Consider the following 19,111-nt stretch of genomic DNA (forward strand, 5'->3'; position numbering starts at 1 on the left):
TCATTAGACTAACAGCAGTATTCCTACATAAACTGAGAGACACTACAGAATGAAACAGTTAAGTAGACTGGTTATTGAAAATAACAAGTTACATGTTATAAGTGGGGTTATTATTTCAAGACTATGCAAATTTCAGTCATTTCGGTGCATGTGCACTTGCTGTATTTGGAAACTGCGCGCTGACGTCACGATGGTAGTGGGGTAAAGAAGAGCGGGAGGGAGGAAGGGTTCCGTTGTGAACGCGCCTGACGGATCCCCGGCGGAGGGCAGCGAGGGCGCGCATCTCTGTCCTCCGCTTGTGAAGCGACTGCAGGGGAGCCAGATGCCCGACTGTGAGCCGCTGCCTGTGGATACCTATCCCAAATGCCAGAGCAGGCGGGAGCCACAGACACATTTCACCCTCTGACAGGAAAGAGGAGTGAATAGGGGCAGTGAACGGAATAAGAATGCTTTTTTAAAATATATTTTTCTTCCCACCCCCCTTCCTCTCTCTGCTTCTGTCTCTGCTTCAAATGAAGAGCTTCCTTGGACTTGGAGTATCGGGCATCAGTAGAAAAGAAACCGTTATCCCACTCTGCCCCTGCTGCTGCGGCGCTGCTGTCTGTGAGCGCGTTCTCTCCTTGCATTGGAATATACAGCGTGCCTATATGCGCAAAACCATGGAGATTATATGACGTGGATTTATTTTTGGCACACAACTGGACATCTACAAAAGCGACGTTCCCTCTTATTTTCATTTTTTATGTCTTTTTTGCGTTCTTCTGTTCCGCTTTCCTTTGATCTATGGCTACTTTATGATTTCACGTCTTTATAGCGATCTTTCCTCATTTTTATTTATTTATTTTTTACACTTATTTTTTGGTCCGTTTCGGAGGCGCAGAAGTGGAATGCCTCGCAGAGAACATTCGTGCAGCGCAGTCGCGTGGGTGAATGAATGAGTCTCCCTCTCCATCTGAGACGTGCCATGGATGGAAAACTTAATTTGTATCCACGGAACCGATCGGGGAATAGCCGTCGCATCAAATAACTACTGCTGACAGCGATCAGGTAATGTATTTTATCTATTCAACTCTACGTCTGTAAAACCCGTTGGGCTGTTTCTTTGCGCCATGTAGACTACTCCAGATTGCTTTGCAGTCTGCCGGCTTATTTATTTATTTTATTCTTGACGTCCTTGTTTAAAGATCACAGTGTATAAGTGTAGTCCAGTTTTAATGACGCATATGAGTTTGAAACTGGACCCTCATATTGGCCAGTTTCACAAGTTATTCGCGGGGTTGTGTGATCTGTGAACTGAACTTAAGTACCGATCACAGAAAAAATCCCCAAATACATCTCACCAGTTGAATTACAGCCCATTAGCTGAGCACAGGTGGACAGCAAAAGCCTCCTGAATGCTGAATCGCTCAGTGGGAGACACAGAGAGCTGTATGATTGCCTCTAAAGCCGCTGGCAGACCTGTAACTTTGCGCAGTGGCCAAAAGAAACACACACACACACACACACACACGCGCGCGCGCACACAACTTGCCCAAACCCTTTTATTTCCACCTTCCATACACACACCCACAATGATGGTGTCCTCTCTCCTCTTACGGGGGTTTCCACGATGCCATTTTGAGTTTAGAATAACATTAATAAATCAGAGATCTTCCACCCGCCTCGAAGCTTCTTTAGCAGTGCCCCTAATGGCTGGAAATGATTCTTGGCAGGAGGACGTCTCCTCCGTGGCCTGGTTCACTGTATATCGTTAGGTTAGAGGGCTGATGCCGATCCCCCCCGTGCGCGCTGTGCGCCTTGGTGAGTGGGTTCCTTCTTCCGTAGAATGCTAAAGAGCCAGAGCGAACCAAAGACGCCAGTGAGCATGCACTGGGAGGTTGAAAGGGGGACTGCTTGACTTGCATCCGTACTGGCATGTCACCACGCAAGAGAAAGTCATTTAAAAGCTACCAGATCACGCACCGAGGTCCGATTTATCAGTGGGCGCCTCTGACTGTGGCGTGCGTCTGCCGCAGTGCCGCTTCTTGTTACCATACCTCCTCACAGTATGTTCCCTGTTAGTTTCGGTAAAATGATAAGTATGCCGGGTTTTTGTGGAGGCTGAGAAAACGATTCCTCAGACGCTGGCCTCGTGCCCCCCCCCCCCTTAGCAAGCAGGTGGCTCCGGTGACGCTGAACGGGAATGACAACCGGGATGCGACAACGGGAGTGGAAAGAAGCCTCCGAGCATCCTCCCTCTCTCCGTGTCTCTGTTTTCTACCCATCTGTTGAACATGCAATGTGTGCGCTCTCGACGCACGCACCTCAAAAACAAACTCCCACCACTACTATCGAATCACCTTAAATAATGGAATGTAATACCCATGGCAGCGGCGACCCAAGCAGCCATCTGTGGCATGTTGAACAATTTCCTACAATACGCTACTTATTCCAGCACTGAGTCGAGCCAAACTCTGCTACATCAGCCTGTGGGTGAACTTGTGTAGGCTATTTAACAGGGACACTGATTCATGAGCAGTGACGGTCTTGGTGCCATTTAGGATTTGGATTAACAGGTCAGATTTAGCCTGTAGTATTACTCATATACCAAAAAGGAAGTTCAGTAAAAATGTAATGGATTTTATGAAAGGAAATGACAAGAAACTTCACAGTAAATATGGACAATATTAAAGAAATAATATACTGACTTTTCATTATGCTGACTTTTCATTTGGAGACCTCTCTTTACTGTAGAACTGTCTCCACCCTGAATGTGAGCAGTGAATAACCATAATGTGGCCTCTTCTTTTTTTAAACACAGTGAATAACCTCGTTTGTTTTATTTCTCTGGGCTGCTGTCGGAACTAATGGAGCCGGCAGGGCCGTGTCCCCTTTTAGCAGAGATGAGAAACCCACTGATGATGGCTGATGAGTTGGATGTGAGAGAGGGCTCCTTTTTTAACTCGCCTGGATAGAGGACAAAGGCTGGTCAGGGGCATTGGTTCAGTAAAGCAGTGGCAAAGTGTCAGAGTCTAAATACAGCATCGTTTGCAACCAAAACTTCCAAGCCTGCCTCTAGCATCCACAGAGAGGATCTGTAACATGTTCTATCTGAGAACATGTGAAGCAGTGACTAATGAGCTTAGAGAACATTGGTTCATAATACTGCTCTGCTATGCTTTTTCTAAATATGGCTTCCAGATAAAGTTCTAAGGATTTTTTGCTCTTGGTTGTAACAAGATCCATGGAAATCATGCCTGTGTTTCTATTTATGAAACAAACTAACACATAGTTTATAATTCAATTTAATTTTAAACCATTCAACCTACTTAATTTATATCAAAAACATATTTTTTCACTTTCCGCTAGTGGAATCTAGCCAGATAGTATTGGTTTTATTTGCCCAGGTTTGAAGAATTTTGTGCTGCTGGGCTTTCCGCATAAAACAAAAAAGTTGCTTAAATGGACCCACATGCAAAGATCATGCCACACATGTCATGTCTGACTTAAAAAAAAAACCTTCCTTCTATTTCAAGTCAATGCAAAACCAGAAGATCTACTGCTGGAAAGGGCAGGTAAAAACAAATTGACCTGGTCACAGACAAAAGCACTCTTAACAAGGCTGATGGAGTGGAGGGAGCTTGGCATTGGTGTCTCCAAGACCCAGTGCGCACGATCTGGAACAGCAAGTATAGTTAGCTAGGTGAGGTAAATGATAAGGCTAATCGGGGAAACACCGACATCAGCCCCAGACACATTGCCCTGGACAGCGGCCGTGGCAAAAAGACATGAAGAAACAAACTATTGCAACATGTTTTTACAGAATCAGAGTTACTCTGGATTATACACAGACCACTTTCATCAACAGGTTTCATTGGAAGGTATTTCTGAAGAATTGTCAATGAAAACGGTTTATAGCTTGTTCTGTGGGTTATCAGAGAGAGTTGGACTATTAATCTAGAAAAAAAACATCTGAACATGTTTTAAAAATGTACTTTTTTCAAAAGTGTGGGTACCACAAACAAACTGTTTTTAACTCTGTATAGCTTATGGAGTGGCAGGAGAATCTCAACGGACAGACAGACAGATTTTGGTCAAATAAAACCAAAAAATGTGGATAGATACCACTAATGGTCAGTGAGAAAATATGTTTTTCATTTGGGTGAAACAATCCCTTAACAATTATGACACTAGAAGAAATATTTTTAAGAAGTTGAGTATATACAAAACTAAAAAGAGTGTACTCGCAAAGACTGTTCCAAAGTTTATAATTTCCATCATATTAACATCTAATGAATCTGTATGGTGTTTAATTAATTGAGAAAGAAATGAACATTCATCTTGTAAAAAGTCTGGACTGAATCTGTAAAAGATTATTGTAGAACACAAACCTTCATTTAGCTTGTTGAATATGCAGTTCAATTCTGTGGCTAAGAGTATACTTACTCCATTTGTGGCCCATGGTGCTGTTTTTCACATTTCTTAGGGTCACCTTTTTGTTTGCATTATCTTTTGTTTTTAGTGGATTTGTTCCTAGAAGCAAAACCCTCCACTCTGGGTTTATTTGTGTGGGAGTGTCTCTTGCCAATCTGGCCAAGGCCAATGTCCGTACACATCTCCATAGATCTCTCTAGCTCCTTTAGGGAGAGCCTCCTTATGGTGAGCTCCTTGCGGTTCCAGGCTGGATTTTCACATTTTCATCAGGGCGATAATCCAAAATGAGATCAGGTGCCTCATTCCCAGCAAGAGTCAGTTGCTTGCTTATTGTGGTGCTATCACGGAATGACATGCTGGCAACATAAAGAAGCCTTATATACTGCTACAAAGCTACAGTACAAGAGCTGTCCAGTGTAGCAAGATGTCATCTTGCAGGTGAATACAGTGTTTTGTTTGTTCAAATATAATTTAAAGTTATAATCTTTGGGTCCCATGAGGGGAGAAGTGGGACATCTGAGAGTGTTGCAAGAATTGATGCGTTTGAAAATGTAATACAAACATAGTATAAAAGTTTTATAATTGTGGCGATCATTAATTTTATATCCTAGAATATTGAGTGTGACAGAAACCATTTTGGCAATCAGATGGAGGGAAAAAAAATTATTACAGAATTAAGTTATGAAATCAGTCAATTTTGACCGAAGTGCAGCAGGAAGGTTAAATGGGACAGAGAAATGAGACTGCGTGTAATGACTGCTCTATCACAGAATGATCATCTGAGCAGCTGCTGGAAATGCAACACAAATGACAGTGTGACACATAGCAGCTGAAGATGTATGAAAGCCACCCAGTTCTGTGGCAGTTTTATAAGGCCTGTAAATGTGATACTAATAACATCTTCAATATCCGCCCACATATCATGCACTAATGCTGGCAATGCTAAATCTCTCTCTCTCTCTCACTCACACACGCACACACACACACACACACACACACACACAAACCTCTCACCTATCTCTCTATTTCACTTTCTTTCAAGCAACTGACGGGTAAATGTGCAACAGCATACGTAAACAACACACACACACAGGAGAGAGGGAGAAAATACCGTACACAAAGTGATAGTGGCGTGTCAAGCTGCGTGTGTTTGTGTGTGTGCACACATGCATGCTTTTTAAATAGTACATATGGAGTAGGGGCTCCGCGACAGCTTGGTCTTGTCTGGATCACTGCACTGCTCGGCCATTGTTCCTTTGACACCCCCCCCTACACACACAACACACGCTTCCTCCCCTTTGCTGGCCTTTCCCTAACAAGCTTCCTGCTCTCTGCTCCTCCTCCCATCTCTCTTCCTTCTGCTCTACAGCCATTCATCCATCTTACTGTTTTCCAATTAAAATATTATCCTCCCGACTTCTTGTGGCTTCCAATCTTGGCCTGCACTGCACCGGTAAGGCCTGGGTCGACATATTATTTTAAGTTGGGCACGGCCATCTTCTTCTATCAGTGTGGTTGGGTGAGCCTGTTCAAGTAACATGCACCGACAACAAGGCTTAAGACTTGTCATTGTCACATCTAGAATCTCTGCTGTCAGCTCTCTGCACATCAGCCATCACAGACCAAGGCCACCGCTTAGCAAGGGAGAGAGGGCCAAAGAAAGGGGAGGGAAACATGCAAATCTGCATTAAATATGAGGATTTTTTTTGGTTCAAGGGTGGTTCAGGGCAATGAATACACTAGCATGATGAAGTTGCTTAGATGGGAGGGGCTGAAGAAGGAAAAGAAAGGATCAGAGGTGAAAGAGTTTGTAAGTGCAATTATCTACTTTCCTCATCTCCTCTCCTCTCCTCAGTGTCATATATCATGCTTTCCTGCTTTGTATGCGCTGCCATGCTCCATTTGGAGTCACAGATGCCTCTGTCACCAGGGCGGCATTCATTTGGCGCAGCCCCGGGTGACTGTGTCAATATTTGCAGTGAGTGCCATTTAGGTTTGGGGCACTCTATAAGCATGACTGGGCATGGGCGTGAGGCTAGGGCAAAAGGAAAGTCAACAGGAAACAAAAAGCCTGACCCTATAGACTTGCTCTCTACAATTAATTAAGCCTTTTGGCAAGAAAAGTGAAAGGATGGGCCTCCTTGGGAATATATAGGTTGGGGTAGCGGGGGGGGGGGGGGGGGGGGGGGGGGACAAAACAAATGAATTGCCTTGAATTGCAAAGATAAATTCACATCACTAATTAATATTGATCGCACGAGGGATAAGAAACTGCCACAATATAGCCACAGAGAACAGTTAATTCAATGAGTTTTGTGTTAATAACTCTCTTTGTGCAAAGATGAAGGAGTTTTTGCTGTGCAATGACACAGTGACTGTGCAGTTTGAGGTTGTTACTCGCTCCGTGTCAGTCTGTGGGTGGGTTTGCGCCCGCACTTGTTTGGTGACTGACTGCATCCCAGCAGTAATATTTGTCTTTTATGTAATGTTTTTCATAATGTATGGCCCTTGGGGACAGAGAAGGAGCAAGAGCTGGCAGATTGTATTGATTCAGAGCATCTAAAGCTGCTATTTTATAGTGCAGTACAGGAGGTCCTCTGAGGACTGTCTAAGTAAACGTGTTTTCATGATTGCTTTTTCTTGGGTTGCGTACTGGACAGGTCTTACCTTTTCACATCCAAATCATCTCTATGCCTCTCTCTCCTTCTATGGCTCTTGTTTTCTCTCTCCGTCCTCATATTTGCCATTATATTGCAATGCACACACTCCAAAACACCTTCTTCCCCTCTCCTTTGTCACTCCTTTTGTGTCCACACTCCCCCCACATCCACACATCCACAGAAACACATACACAGTTGCTACCCTTTTGCAGCTCATGCTCAAGCAGGCGGCTAGTTCCACTGCTTAACTCAGCGTTCAGAGGGTGCAGACTCATCTGCTTTAGCACATTGGCCTCGTCATCAGCAGAGTGGCCTGCTGTGACACCCATCGGCCTCTATTACGGCTCCTTATCGAGGAGGACGCTTCGTGTTTGCAGGCCAACAAGTGGAGTGCTGTGCTCTGCCAAAGCAGATGGAAGGAGCCTGGACTCCTTTTGTGGTGTGATCTAATGGGACCTGATGCATGCATGTCTGTATTCAGTGTTGTGCAGGCTTGGTAAATATGATGTCTTGTGCATCCAAGTGCTTTTAGTGGAAAATAAAGAAATATCACGTGGACCCTACTGAAGGATTTTGTTTTGCAATGTTGGGAATTAAAAAAAGGAAATACACAGCAGCAAAATGCAGAGAAGGTTAATGTGAATATATAGAGTTTCAAAGATGTTTACATTAATCTATTTGGTCAGCATTGTGCGTTTGTGCCACACCTATTGTTAGCTGATAAGTAGCGTATCAATTTTAGTAATAACCACACTTTCTGTTCCTTAAATGCCTCCTACCACTTGGTAACATACAGGAAAGTCCTGGCTTCCGTAGTCATCTTTGTCTTGTTTGCTGGGTGAAGCCCACAAAGGCCCCTGACTCCTGTCAACCCTGACATTTTTACTCTTGTCCTTGAAATATAGAGAGAGACGTCTATGACAAAGTAAGAGCCAGAAATTATCTTGACTAAGGGCTTCTACAACTCCCCAGGCTGTTGCTGTAAATAAAATGTGTTCTTGGAATGTGCTCAGCTTGCCTGTTTGAATAAAGGTTAAGACAAAAAAAATCCTCCAGGCATTCAGGGGTAACATGCTGTGATTTTATGTGCTTCCAGTTTTCATGTTTCATTAGTTCGGTGTGAGTCTGTGTGCTATATGTGTGTATGTTGATGCATGTGAAATTATCCATGACAGAGATGTGTTTGTTTGTATTTGTATGTGTGTGTGTGTGTGTGTGTGTGTGTGTGTGTGTGTGAGAACCTCCCCAGGTCCAGTGGCTTGTCAAAGCTTCAGCTTGTGTGTTTTTGGAGGGAACCAAGTGGACAGGTGGAATTCAAGCCCAGAGGCATGCTGGGTAGAATCACATTGTGGCAGGTGTTTACATTTGACAGTGCAGAGTTGCCATGGAGACGATTAGCTGAATCCCTGTGGTGCATACTGTTTTATCATGTATTCTGTAAATCTCAAAAACTTGGACTGGAGATTAATGGAGAATGATTGTATGTGTCTGTGTGAGTCAACGTATTTGTTTGCACTTTCTTTTCTTTTGAACTCACCTGTGTAACTATTGCAGAATTATTGTTGTCAATATTATATTATTTTATTTATCTGTATATATATATATGTATCTGTATACATTTATTTATTATAATAGAACAATGCTTCTGTTAATGTATGCAATTTTATTCCACACTTGCTTTGGTAATGTAAATTTCCCAATGCCAATGAAGCCCCACTGAATTAAATTGAATTGAACTGAATTATGTTGAATTAAAAAAATAGAAAAAAGGTGAACAAGTAAATGAGAGAGATGTTCAGAGGTAGTAATAGCTTTGGACTACACACAGAATGTGGCATGCAAATGTGGCTCTCCACAGTGGTTAAAAGTCTGCATATATTAATGAAGTGTTTCTTGATATTGTTTAACAGGCTCATTTAGAGAGAGAAGGAGACCTGAGGCAGGAGGTCAGCAAGGAACAACAATGCAGCTGCAAGTGGCAGCAGTACGCCACCAATTTAGCACTGTACTCTGTAATCTGCTGCACTCTCTAAATCCATGCAGCAGACAGAACTAGTGATATCAACTTGTTTGTTCCATGCATTCCTCTTCCTTGTCTGGCCCCTTACATTATTATCGGGGGGATATTAGCAGACTACAGAAGTCTGTTAAACTTTCTGTTTTCTAACTCAACAGATTTGAGGCAGTTTACCAGATCTCACGCAGCTCCATCTGGAGCCACAAAAGACTGTGACTATGCCCAGTTTTAAACAAATTTCTTGTCACTGTTGGATTTAGGAGATTAATAGTTACAGTTAAAAGGTACAGATTTGACTTTACCAGCTTATGTTATTGGACAAAGGGTTTGGAAGTTTGGTTTTATTTGAACTACTGGACAAACTATTTGAGTGTTAGACATAGAAATTGCTGCATTATTTGTCCCCAACATACCCCAAGGCTGCAGAACCTCTGAGGGTACAAATCTATCTCTATTGCTAGGATTGGTAGAGTCCAACCATGTCCTTCAGAGGTGATATGGCGGGCAAAATAATGCACAAAATCTATGTAACAGCACATGCCAACTTTCATCTACTTCACCAGATCTTCAATTTTCAACTCATTTAGGGCCCTGGACCTTGCAGGGTATGTGAGTGTTGCAGCGTGGCGGCGAGTGGAGTGATGTGATTTTGTGTGGAGTAGCTTTTTTGAAAGTCATAGTGCTGGTTCTCTCTCTTGCTCCCTCTAAGCTGATTGCTCTTGTGCTTTTGTAGTCTGTGTCTCTTGGCCACTAACACTAAAGTGTGTGTCCCTACATGACAGTACAGCTTTAACAACACAAAGTGACTGTGGGGTATGTCTTTGTGTGCAGGACTGCTCAGACTGAAGGAGTTGTTTCTCATATTTCCCGTTGGACCATCATCTTCTGTTACTGTCTTTGTACTCCTTTACAGATTTGGGTAACTGCGAAATTGTGCAGTTATCCAAAGTTGAAACATTTCCACCCTAAGCTGACAAATCTTTGTCTTATGCCCCTTGCAAGTAGCAATGCAAGTGAGGGGCTATGGAGAGGACTAGAGCAGGATTTCTCCCAGTGTGAGTGGAGAGCAAGTGGGGAGCGGCAAATATTAAACCAACAGCAGCTGGGAACGGAGTGAATACCAAATGTTTTGAGCTGGGAGGAACTGCTGCTATTCCACTCTGCTCCAAACCATAGGATAATGTGAGCTGAATATAATGACATTTTATGGAGAACATATTTATTTAGGTATTGTGGCGGCCTTATTGGTCAAATTTGAATTTGCTTTGGTTTCTCTTTCATAGCAATATCAGGCCTTAATAATATTAGTCCTTGTTTCCATAGGTTACATTGTGTTTTTCTGAACCAAGTACTTGCCAGTAAATGTGTTTATCGAATTTTATGGAAATGCACATGGGAGGTACGGTCTTAAAAAAACAGTAAAACTGTAATCATAGCACCACCATGTGGCCCCAAGTGACACCATTGTCCTTTGTGGTTCCAGTGTTAACAATTTACCGTCTAATGGGAACTTGCATATATATGACAAACAATAAGGCTGAAAACAACATACAACCTCTGCAAAACAAATTGTTTAGCAGCTTTAAGCATCCAAAATAATTACCGCAGTTAATAACATGACTCTAATTTTCATGGAGCACCACGGAGAAATCCAGGTCTTCAGGAGCCAGACTGCGGTCCCTTCACAGATGTGTTGCGTAATTTACTGTCTTCTCACTACACATTGTGACCAGAGGCTGTGTCATCATGGCTCTCCCGCTACCTTCACAGCTATTAGACAGGTAGATGAAATGAGGGTGTTGCAGAGGCCAGCGATGTAATTAAACTTGGAGTGAGAGGCCACTGGGCTCCTATGAAGAAACACCGCGCTTGCCCACACACTGCATTCAGGCATTGCCTCAATGGCCCAAGTGTGTGCATTTTGATCGATATGGTTTATATGCACTATCTACATGCTGTGTGCATATTGTGGTTGCAGAAAAAAGCTTGTATAGAGAACCTCAAGTTTAAACTGACAGAGGCCAGCATAATACACCTAGGGGCATTATAGTATATGGAAATTGTTAGGTCGATAAATTATATGGATATCACAATAAAACTTTAAGTTATTGTAGTTGCCAACCTTAACATATAACCTAAAATCAAGTATAGCGTTAGTTCAGGCAGGCAACAAAGTCAAGCTCAACTCATTCCAGCAAATTAGCTGATAGCCGCCATCTTAAGCAGCACATCAACTGACCGTTCAGCTGTTTCCTCTCTTCGCCTTCATTGGCAAATTCCATACAAGGTGCCTATTTAAGCTGTCCTCGCTGCTTCCTATGCAAAAAGCTCATAACCCACCACCACCCCAGCTTCAGGCCGTATCTGATAGAGATGCACAATAAATATCATTCCGATAAGTATTTGCGGATCGGGCATATTCCATGATTGGAAGCATATCGGGGAATGAATTTGGCCGATCAGAATCAAACATGCTAACATGCGCCGCATTGTCATGCTCTGGGCATCATGTTGCTGTGTGCGGACAGAGTCACACAGACGCAGTTCAGGCAGCTAGCTCCTGTCCTCCTTCCTTCTGTCTCTGTGTGATTTACTGCAGGTAACAATGTGCAGATTGAAGCTACATGGCAATCTAAGTTCAACAGTTAGACTACAGACAGCTTTCACTTTGCTCTTTGTACATCTTGCTTTGCCAAGCTCGATGTGGTGTGGTTTTAAATCACATAGAGGATGAGAGACATGGGCAGAGCAGATCAAATAACCCCTTCTACATGTTATGCTCCTTTTTTAATGTTGGGCCCGTTTTAACCCATGCTTCAGTGCCCATCTAGTATCTGATTAAACATGTAAATCGCTTATGCCTGCTCTGTTCTGTACAGGGGTTTAATTACTGCTGCTCTCTGCCTCGGGCTTTCCATGTATGCACATGGATGGGCAGGGAGGTGCTCTCCCTACCTTATGGCTTTTCCACATAGGCATGTGGAAGGGCAGAGAGGTGTGCTCTCATTTGCTCATGGCGCCTCATGGCTTTCCATGTAGGGGTGTGGAAGGACGGGGAGATCCCAGAACAGAGCCATACCGCCAAATATAACTACAATGCCGCAACATCAGTCTTTGAAGAAAGTTGTCCTGGCTGAAACATAAAACGCACAGTTTTACAGTCTTTTTTGTGCTTCAGGGGTACAGATTATGCTACTGGATACGTGTAGTATAGAGCAAGTGGAAAAAGTCAAAATGTGTAGCTGTAGCACAAATCATAATCATAATACATTTGTTACATTTGCAACATGCAGGTAGTACAAACCATACAAACTGATCAAATGTACAGTATGAATATAACCAAGAAGCTAAGGAACATAAATCCATTGTACATTAACATATTTATTTTACTATTACAGACTACATGGAGATGAAATACAGAAAAAATATGATATTTTCATCCTCGCCCGGAAAAAAAACAACTATATTTTAATGCAATAAACCATCAAAACCATCATAAGGTAGATTATAATACACCTGTAACTGTAAATTTGATGAAAAGAAACCGATATACAACACTTATTACATATATACTGTTTATATGTTCACTTTTATTGGGAGTTATCTTCAAAACATTATTTATCTCCATACAACCACATTCCAAATAACATAAAGCTTCCAAAACATTGAAATACTGATAAAAACAGTCAATATATGACCAAAAGCACTCCCATGCTTTACAGGCCACAGCTTGAGAACAGAACATCCTAACCCTCTTTCTGTTCGTATTGACGAGACGAATCGATTCATATCCTGGATGTCTGTGTAGCTCTTACGGGTCGCTAGCAGAGGCCGATAAAGACCGCCTCCACCAAAGCAAACTCTTCTTCTCTACTTCAATCTGGCGACAGAAACAAAACTTATAACTAAGCCAACCTCACCAAGATGGCGGCCCGCCAGACGGTCTCTGTTGACACAAAGGACTGCTGGTTTTGTACGGAAAACAGCTACAACAGCGAAAATCGATCACATCCCCCGTATCGGGCAAGTCCGTTTCCAAGTGTGAATCTGTTTTCGTATGATCTCATACAGTGTTGTGCAGCAGGCATGATTTCTGTGATATTAATGCATGTTGTGTTTTCACAAACCGGCCAAACAGATAAACTAAGCCAACTAGCTAACCAGCTAACATCCCTACTGAAGGGTCACATGGCTTATAGGCACGAAAAATGATGTTGATGAAATGAGTTGTTTCATCATATCTGGTCTGTGCTCACTGGAAACTAACATGACTGTACAGTGCAGTTTGAGTTGTTAATCAGTCTGCGTTCCTTTGCTTAAATTATAATGAATTGCCTTGGGGTCTTGCGGAAGGTGAGTGTCCAAGCTCTAGTCTTTTTTTTTAGAGCATTCTCTCAAGTTAAGTGCCAATGTGGGATTATAAAGCATCTTCTTAAACAGCAGATGGCACAATTTGAGTTGAAAAATTTCTGTGTGTGTAGGATTGGAATACTATTTTATCCTTTTAAGGCCCTAACTGAGAAACATGGCTCACAGTAATGGTTCTCTTATAAAAAAATTTAATTCAATTGGTTAATTCTTTTTTAAAATTTCATATCCAACTTGTGCTTAATCTTTTTTCTTTCATAAGGTTTTACTATGAGTTTTTTCTTTGTTCAAGTGTTAGGCCTATATTTATAATAATTTTAGTGCTCACACATACATTTTTCACCATCTCTAGTATGTATGCACTTTGTACATTACATCTTTCCACTGATGTTAACCGGGAACAGCAGAGGAAAGCTCATACTGAACAGATAAAATCTCCACAGTGGGACCTTAAATATGCAGAAACATAACTGCATGCACGTTCCCTGCATTTCTATTCCTTCTCTGTTGAATTAGCACGTTTCTCCAGAGCCTTGCACTATGTGCATAGTCACACCCCCACCTACACACACACACACACACACACACACACACACACACTCCCCACTCAACTGTGACACACATACTACATACACACGACACACTGTGACACATGAAATTTTGTTATATCACAATTAGAGCTCAGCAGATCTTATACAAGAATATATCCTGAGGGATACTTTTCTTCTTAGTGGCTCCCTGTTGCTATGTCTTTCATCCTGCTGGCTGGGACTCACAAAGTCATGTAGTGTAGGTAGGTAGGTAGGTAGGTACATTTATTTGTCACAATATAACAGGTTATATGGTGAAATTGAGTTTTGTAACCCCCATTCTGCTACACAGCCGACAATATACGTTACTACAGAAGCAATTTTAAAAATGGTAACCAGAAATAAACTATAATCAGTGGAGCAGTGCTGAAGGTGAATTTAAAAGTCTGATACCTTGGGGGAAAAAGCTGTTCTACAGTCTGGTGGTGCAGCAGCTGAAATTTATATATCTCTTCCCAGAAGGCAGCAGGGTGAACAGGCTGTGGCTGGGTGGGTACTGTCCTTTAGTATCCTTTGGGCACTGCGTAGGCACCTCACCTCACCCGATATCCCTGATGCTCTGGAGATGGGTACCAATGATCTTCTGAGCAAGTTTAATCACCCGCTGCAGAGCCCTCCATGCACATCCCATGCCAGTTTGTGATAGTTTTCAGTCAGGATGCTTTCTATTGCTCCTCTGTAAAAGCTGAGAAGAACTTGGCACGGGAATTTGGCCTTCTTAAGCTTCCCCAAGAAATACAGTTGTTTGGAGAGGTGAGATGACCATTTCAGGTTCTCTGTGACACTGATTCCCAGGAACCTGAAACTGTTCACTTGCTTCACCTCATGTCCACTGATGTAGACAGGAGTGTGTGTAACCCTCTGACTTCAACAATGAACTGAATGATAGCAATGATGCACAATGCATTCTGTATAATTGAAGGATATCTCCAGATGATACTGTGTTGTTTCCACTGTTTCAGGAACAGTGGCAAGAAGTGAGAGTCCAAGCAAAGGTTATACTTGAAATAAAAGTAATTTACTCAAACTGAGGTTAACTCAAATGAAAAATGGATGGTATCGATCAGCAATGTTAACCATGAAGGAAATTCATGGATGTGTAGATGATGTGCTAGGAAGGTGTTTAAGGTGCAAACCAAAAGGAAGTGATGTAGGGTGGATTTAAGCTGTAGGAAGGAACAAGCACATTGGGGCCAGCTTATGTAGCCCAAGGGCTTATATATATTTTATATATAAAAATACATATACATAATGTATATGTTCAGTTTTAAATAGCGTCTCTTAAAAGGACAGCAAAAAAATATAAATTTTAAATGCAAAAATAAGTTAACAGGGTGGATCCATCCAAGTTATTCAGTGCTATCTAAAACTTTACAGTAAGACGTTTCAACCTTATTTGTGTATACCAGTTACAGACGACTTACCTGCATGATCTCCAACATAATCTCCTCTTAGATACATACGGAGCTTTTTAGTCCACTTGCAACTGGTTACTACACATGAACATAAAAATCTGCCATTAATAACTTTCTCTATATATGCTCTAGTGAAGAAGAAAATCCCTGGTGATGCTTAGATCGGTTTTATTGCTTGCAGCCTGACAGCGTTTTAATTCCCCTTGCGGTTCCAGTATCATAGCAGCCCAATCTCCTCTCACCACACCATCAGCACCTTTCTCCTGGACCCAATTTAGCTGGTGATCCTAAATCTAGCACGGCAGAGACCCGGGAGACTCAGAACAGTGCTTGTCGCGGAGTAGCACCCTAGTACCTTAAAGGAAAAGGCTGACTTGGAAAAAGTAATTAGATGCTGCCAATCTCTCGAAATCGCTTGGGAACGGGGCTGGTGGGTCTCTTAAAGGAGATGATTTTGGCATGCACATCCTACTGAAGTAGAGCAGAACTCACTTTCAAACCAGCATGTTAAACATCAAAGTATCTTGCTAAAATGCCCGTTGTTACGAATGTCCCCCGTCGGATGTGATCTCATTTATTCAATGATGCTTTGTTAAACTTGCACGTCTTGTAAAACAAATTCATAACATTCACAACACAGCCAGACTGTCTGTAATTAGAAAAGCAGGGTTATTTGCTTGCTTTCCCAACAAAAGTGTTCATCCCTTGGGAATATTGAAGATGGAGGCCCATTAAATATCTCACCTTTCTGAAATTAATACATATTCTACAACATTTGTAAATTAATATCACACAGCCCAGTATGTATTCTCTAAAATAATAATATCATAAGGATCTCAGGTCCAACGGAGCCATGTTATACTTTCTCGACAGATTTGATGGCCAGTATGATTATCAGAAAATGATAGCAGTGGGTGGTGTATTAAGGCCTGATATAAATGTGGTTTAAATCCTATAGAGCTTAAGCTATGGTGAGAATGTAGCTTAGGGGACTCTTGCCTCTGCTCAGTCTATTTCAGAAGTCATTTCAATTCTTAGCACTGCCATTACCGCTTTGCAGGGTATTTATGATATGGCGAATATACTAAATATGAATCTCTATTAAGGGCCTGCTACTGGAAGATTAACCTGTGAAGCACTAAACCTATAGGATATTCTCATGCTGTAAAGACATGGGAGACATCGGATGAAGTTTACAGTCAGACCTTGCTGCTGTGGACATGGACTTTAGAATCTGCAATGGACTCACTACACTGCACTGGCTCTGTACTTAATATGTGGTCTTCGTTCTTCCTTAAGGCAAGGTTAAATGGCTGTAAATACCTATTGAGCGAATGAGAGTGCAGGTCTGACCACATGAATCACTGTGCAAGTGTGTATAGGCATGTGTGTGTGTTTTTCAGTATGTGGTTCTCGCTGTGGGTTTGCCCATGTGAGCGTGTATGCAAGCGTCTGGCAGTGCAGTGATAGAGTCTGCCTCATTCCCGTCTATATCCCATATCTATACCGCTTCACACAGTTACAGGATTACATTCAACAATGTACATGTGCGTGCGTGTGTGTGTATGGTTGTGGACTGAAAGTGCTGTGAGCTGTCCGGACTGAGAGCCACTGTCAAAGCGGGACAGCAGAACGTGATGGCAGGAATACGAGGCCACTGGCATTATTAACCCCCTCACTGAGTTGAGTGGAGCAGGCAATTACAGCCAGTCATATGGCTGTCACATTGCCAGAAGGAGACAGCTCTAACACACACACACACCCCAGATCCTTTACTTAAAGCAAAATAATGAATAATTTTGTGCCAATTTTTCCACTGGGACATTGTATTCACCTGATATCTAAGAATTGTGTGACATCAATAAAATGAAATACATGAGCACGCAGACAATCAGACAGATTTTAAACATAACTGTATTTAAAGATGGGCGACTTGTCTCCACTTCCTGCCACTTTTCAAAAATGATGCTAAAATATCCTGGATACAGGAGATGCCATGTTGTGCTGATGTAGTGATCGGGGTTGGAGCTGTGGTATTAAGGTCGTGCACATACTACACCGGCCGACTCAGTCGTGAGCAGGGCTCAGCTGTCAATCATGGCATGAAACCGCCTTTTTATAGCATCAAATAACTAATTAAAACCCAACTTGTGTCCAATGTTTTGGCTTCACTTCTGTCAATGTTCTGGGTTAGCCAAACTTACTCGGAGGAGGAAACTAAGGTAAACAGTAACAGTAGGTAATTTCAGGTGCAGTGGTTTATGGCTTGTTTACGACATGTCAGACTTCTCATGTTACTTGCACGGCTGGACATTGATGTTGTCGTGTTCCAAGAACTCTGTAATTACTTTGTGAGGACCATGTTATCATAACCAGTAGAAATTCAAAACTTTAAGACATAGAGCAAAGTTGCACTAACCCAAATGATTCTTTAAGTAAATGTAGCAATAGGCAAGTCAGTTTTAGTTCTACAGCCCAGAATCACAAATTTACCCTAAAGAGCTGAGCAATCTGTACAGCATATGACCTCTATCCTTACATCCTCAATTTAGGTTATTTAATGGATGCTTTTTAATGTAAATTCCTAAACTAGTAATTAAAGCTGACTAATAAATTTAGAGGAGTAAAAAGTAGGCTACTATAATTATATACGTATATTAAGTAGCAGATCATTGATTGAATAAAACGTCTCCAGTCATATTCCACAAAGAGGTTTCCCTTTTACATGAAATCTGTCTTTTCTGTAACATCTTCCCTCTGTTTGTAGCTGCCACAAATGCTGCTTCCCCTCTCCATTGCTGTTATTGTCTTATAAACACTCCACCTACACCAACTATCTCCTTCTCACGTTCTATTTCAGGGTGTTAAGCTGCTGAGCACGGCCAAACCGGCTCACAGCAGTATATCTGATCAAATCGATACCTATTTCTCTCTCTCACACACTTTTTCTATTCTTTCCCCTTGTTTCCAGCCATGATAGGATGATTGGAAGGCCATACATCCACTGGGTCTGTCTTGTCTGCGTGGGACCGATAGATTAACGGGGGCTGGGGGTAAGATCAGTGAGAAGGTTTTGCAATACTGCACAGCAATAAGGTGTTAGCAGATCCATCAGTGTAGCACTTTTAGTGGGAGCCAATTCAAGCTTGCTGGACTCGCTTGCGATGTGACGTAAGTCCTCCATCTCAACTTCCCTTCACATCCCTCATTAACACCTCATAGTGCCAGTAAGGGAACAGACTAAGATGTCTTTTAACACCTACAAACAATCAGCAACATGTTAGCCATTTTTCAGTGTTTGCCTCCACCAGTTTTCTCTGTAAGATGCCCATATTTCTCATTTCTCACAAGCCTGTTTTCTCGCCTCCTGTATTCTTTCCTATCTGTGTTGTCTCTTTGGTTTCCATTCTTTCCTCTGCCCCACCTGAAGCTGTAGTTTGCAAAATGTATTTGCATCTTCCGTGAGAGCTTATTATTTTTTTCTGTTCATTGAGCCTTTCCTCACTCCCACCGATGATTATATCTTCCTCTCTCGGTGTGGAGGAAGGTTTATTATAATCTGGGTGCAGAGCTGTTAGTTTTTTGAGACAGGGGGGTCAGTCTACTGCATCTCTGTTCAGATTTCTTTGTTTTCTCTCTTTTTTCTAC

General features: G+C 42.1%; 1 protein-coding gene across 11 annotated transcripts in view; it reads left to right on the plus strand.

The window, feature by feature from the left end:
• The first annotated feature begins 283 nt into the window (after nt 1–283).
• Nucleotides 284–19,111, plus strand: part of adgrb2 (adhesion G protein-coupled receptor B2) — a 214,629-nt gene continuing 195,801 nt past the window's right edge. For all 11 annotated transcript variants that reach the window (XM_038724746.1, XM_038724739.1, XM_038724744.1 and 8 more), the window contains exon 1: nt 284–1,047. The gene's annotated coding sequence lies outside the window, so the exon portion shown is untranslated. The remainder of the gene's footprint in view (nt 1,048–19,111) is intronic.

The sequence above is a fragment of the Micropterus salmoides genome, unplaced genomic scaffold (assembly GCF_014851395.1).
Source record: "Micropterus salmoides isolate LMB-PRFRI ecotype aquatic unplaced genomic scaffold, ASM1485139v1 Ms_hic_scaffold_17, whole genome shotgun sequence".
Lineage (NCBI taxonomy): Eukaryota > Metazoa > Chordata > Actinopteri > Centrarchiformes > Centrarchidae > Micropterus > Micropterus salmoides.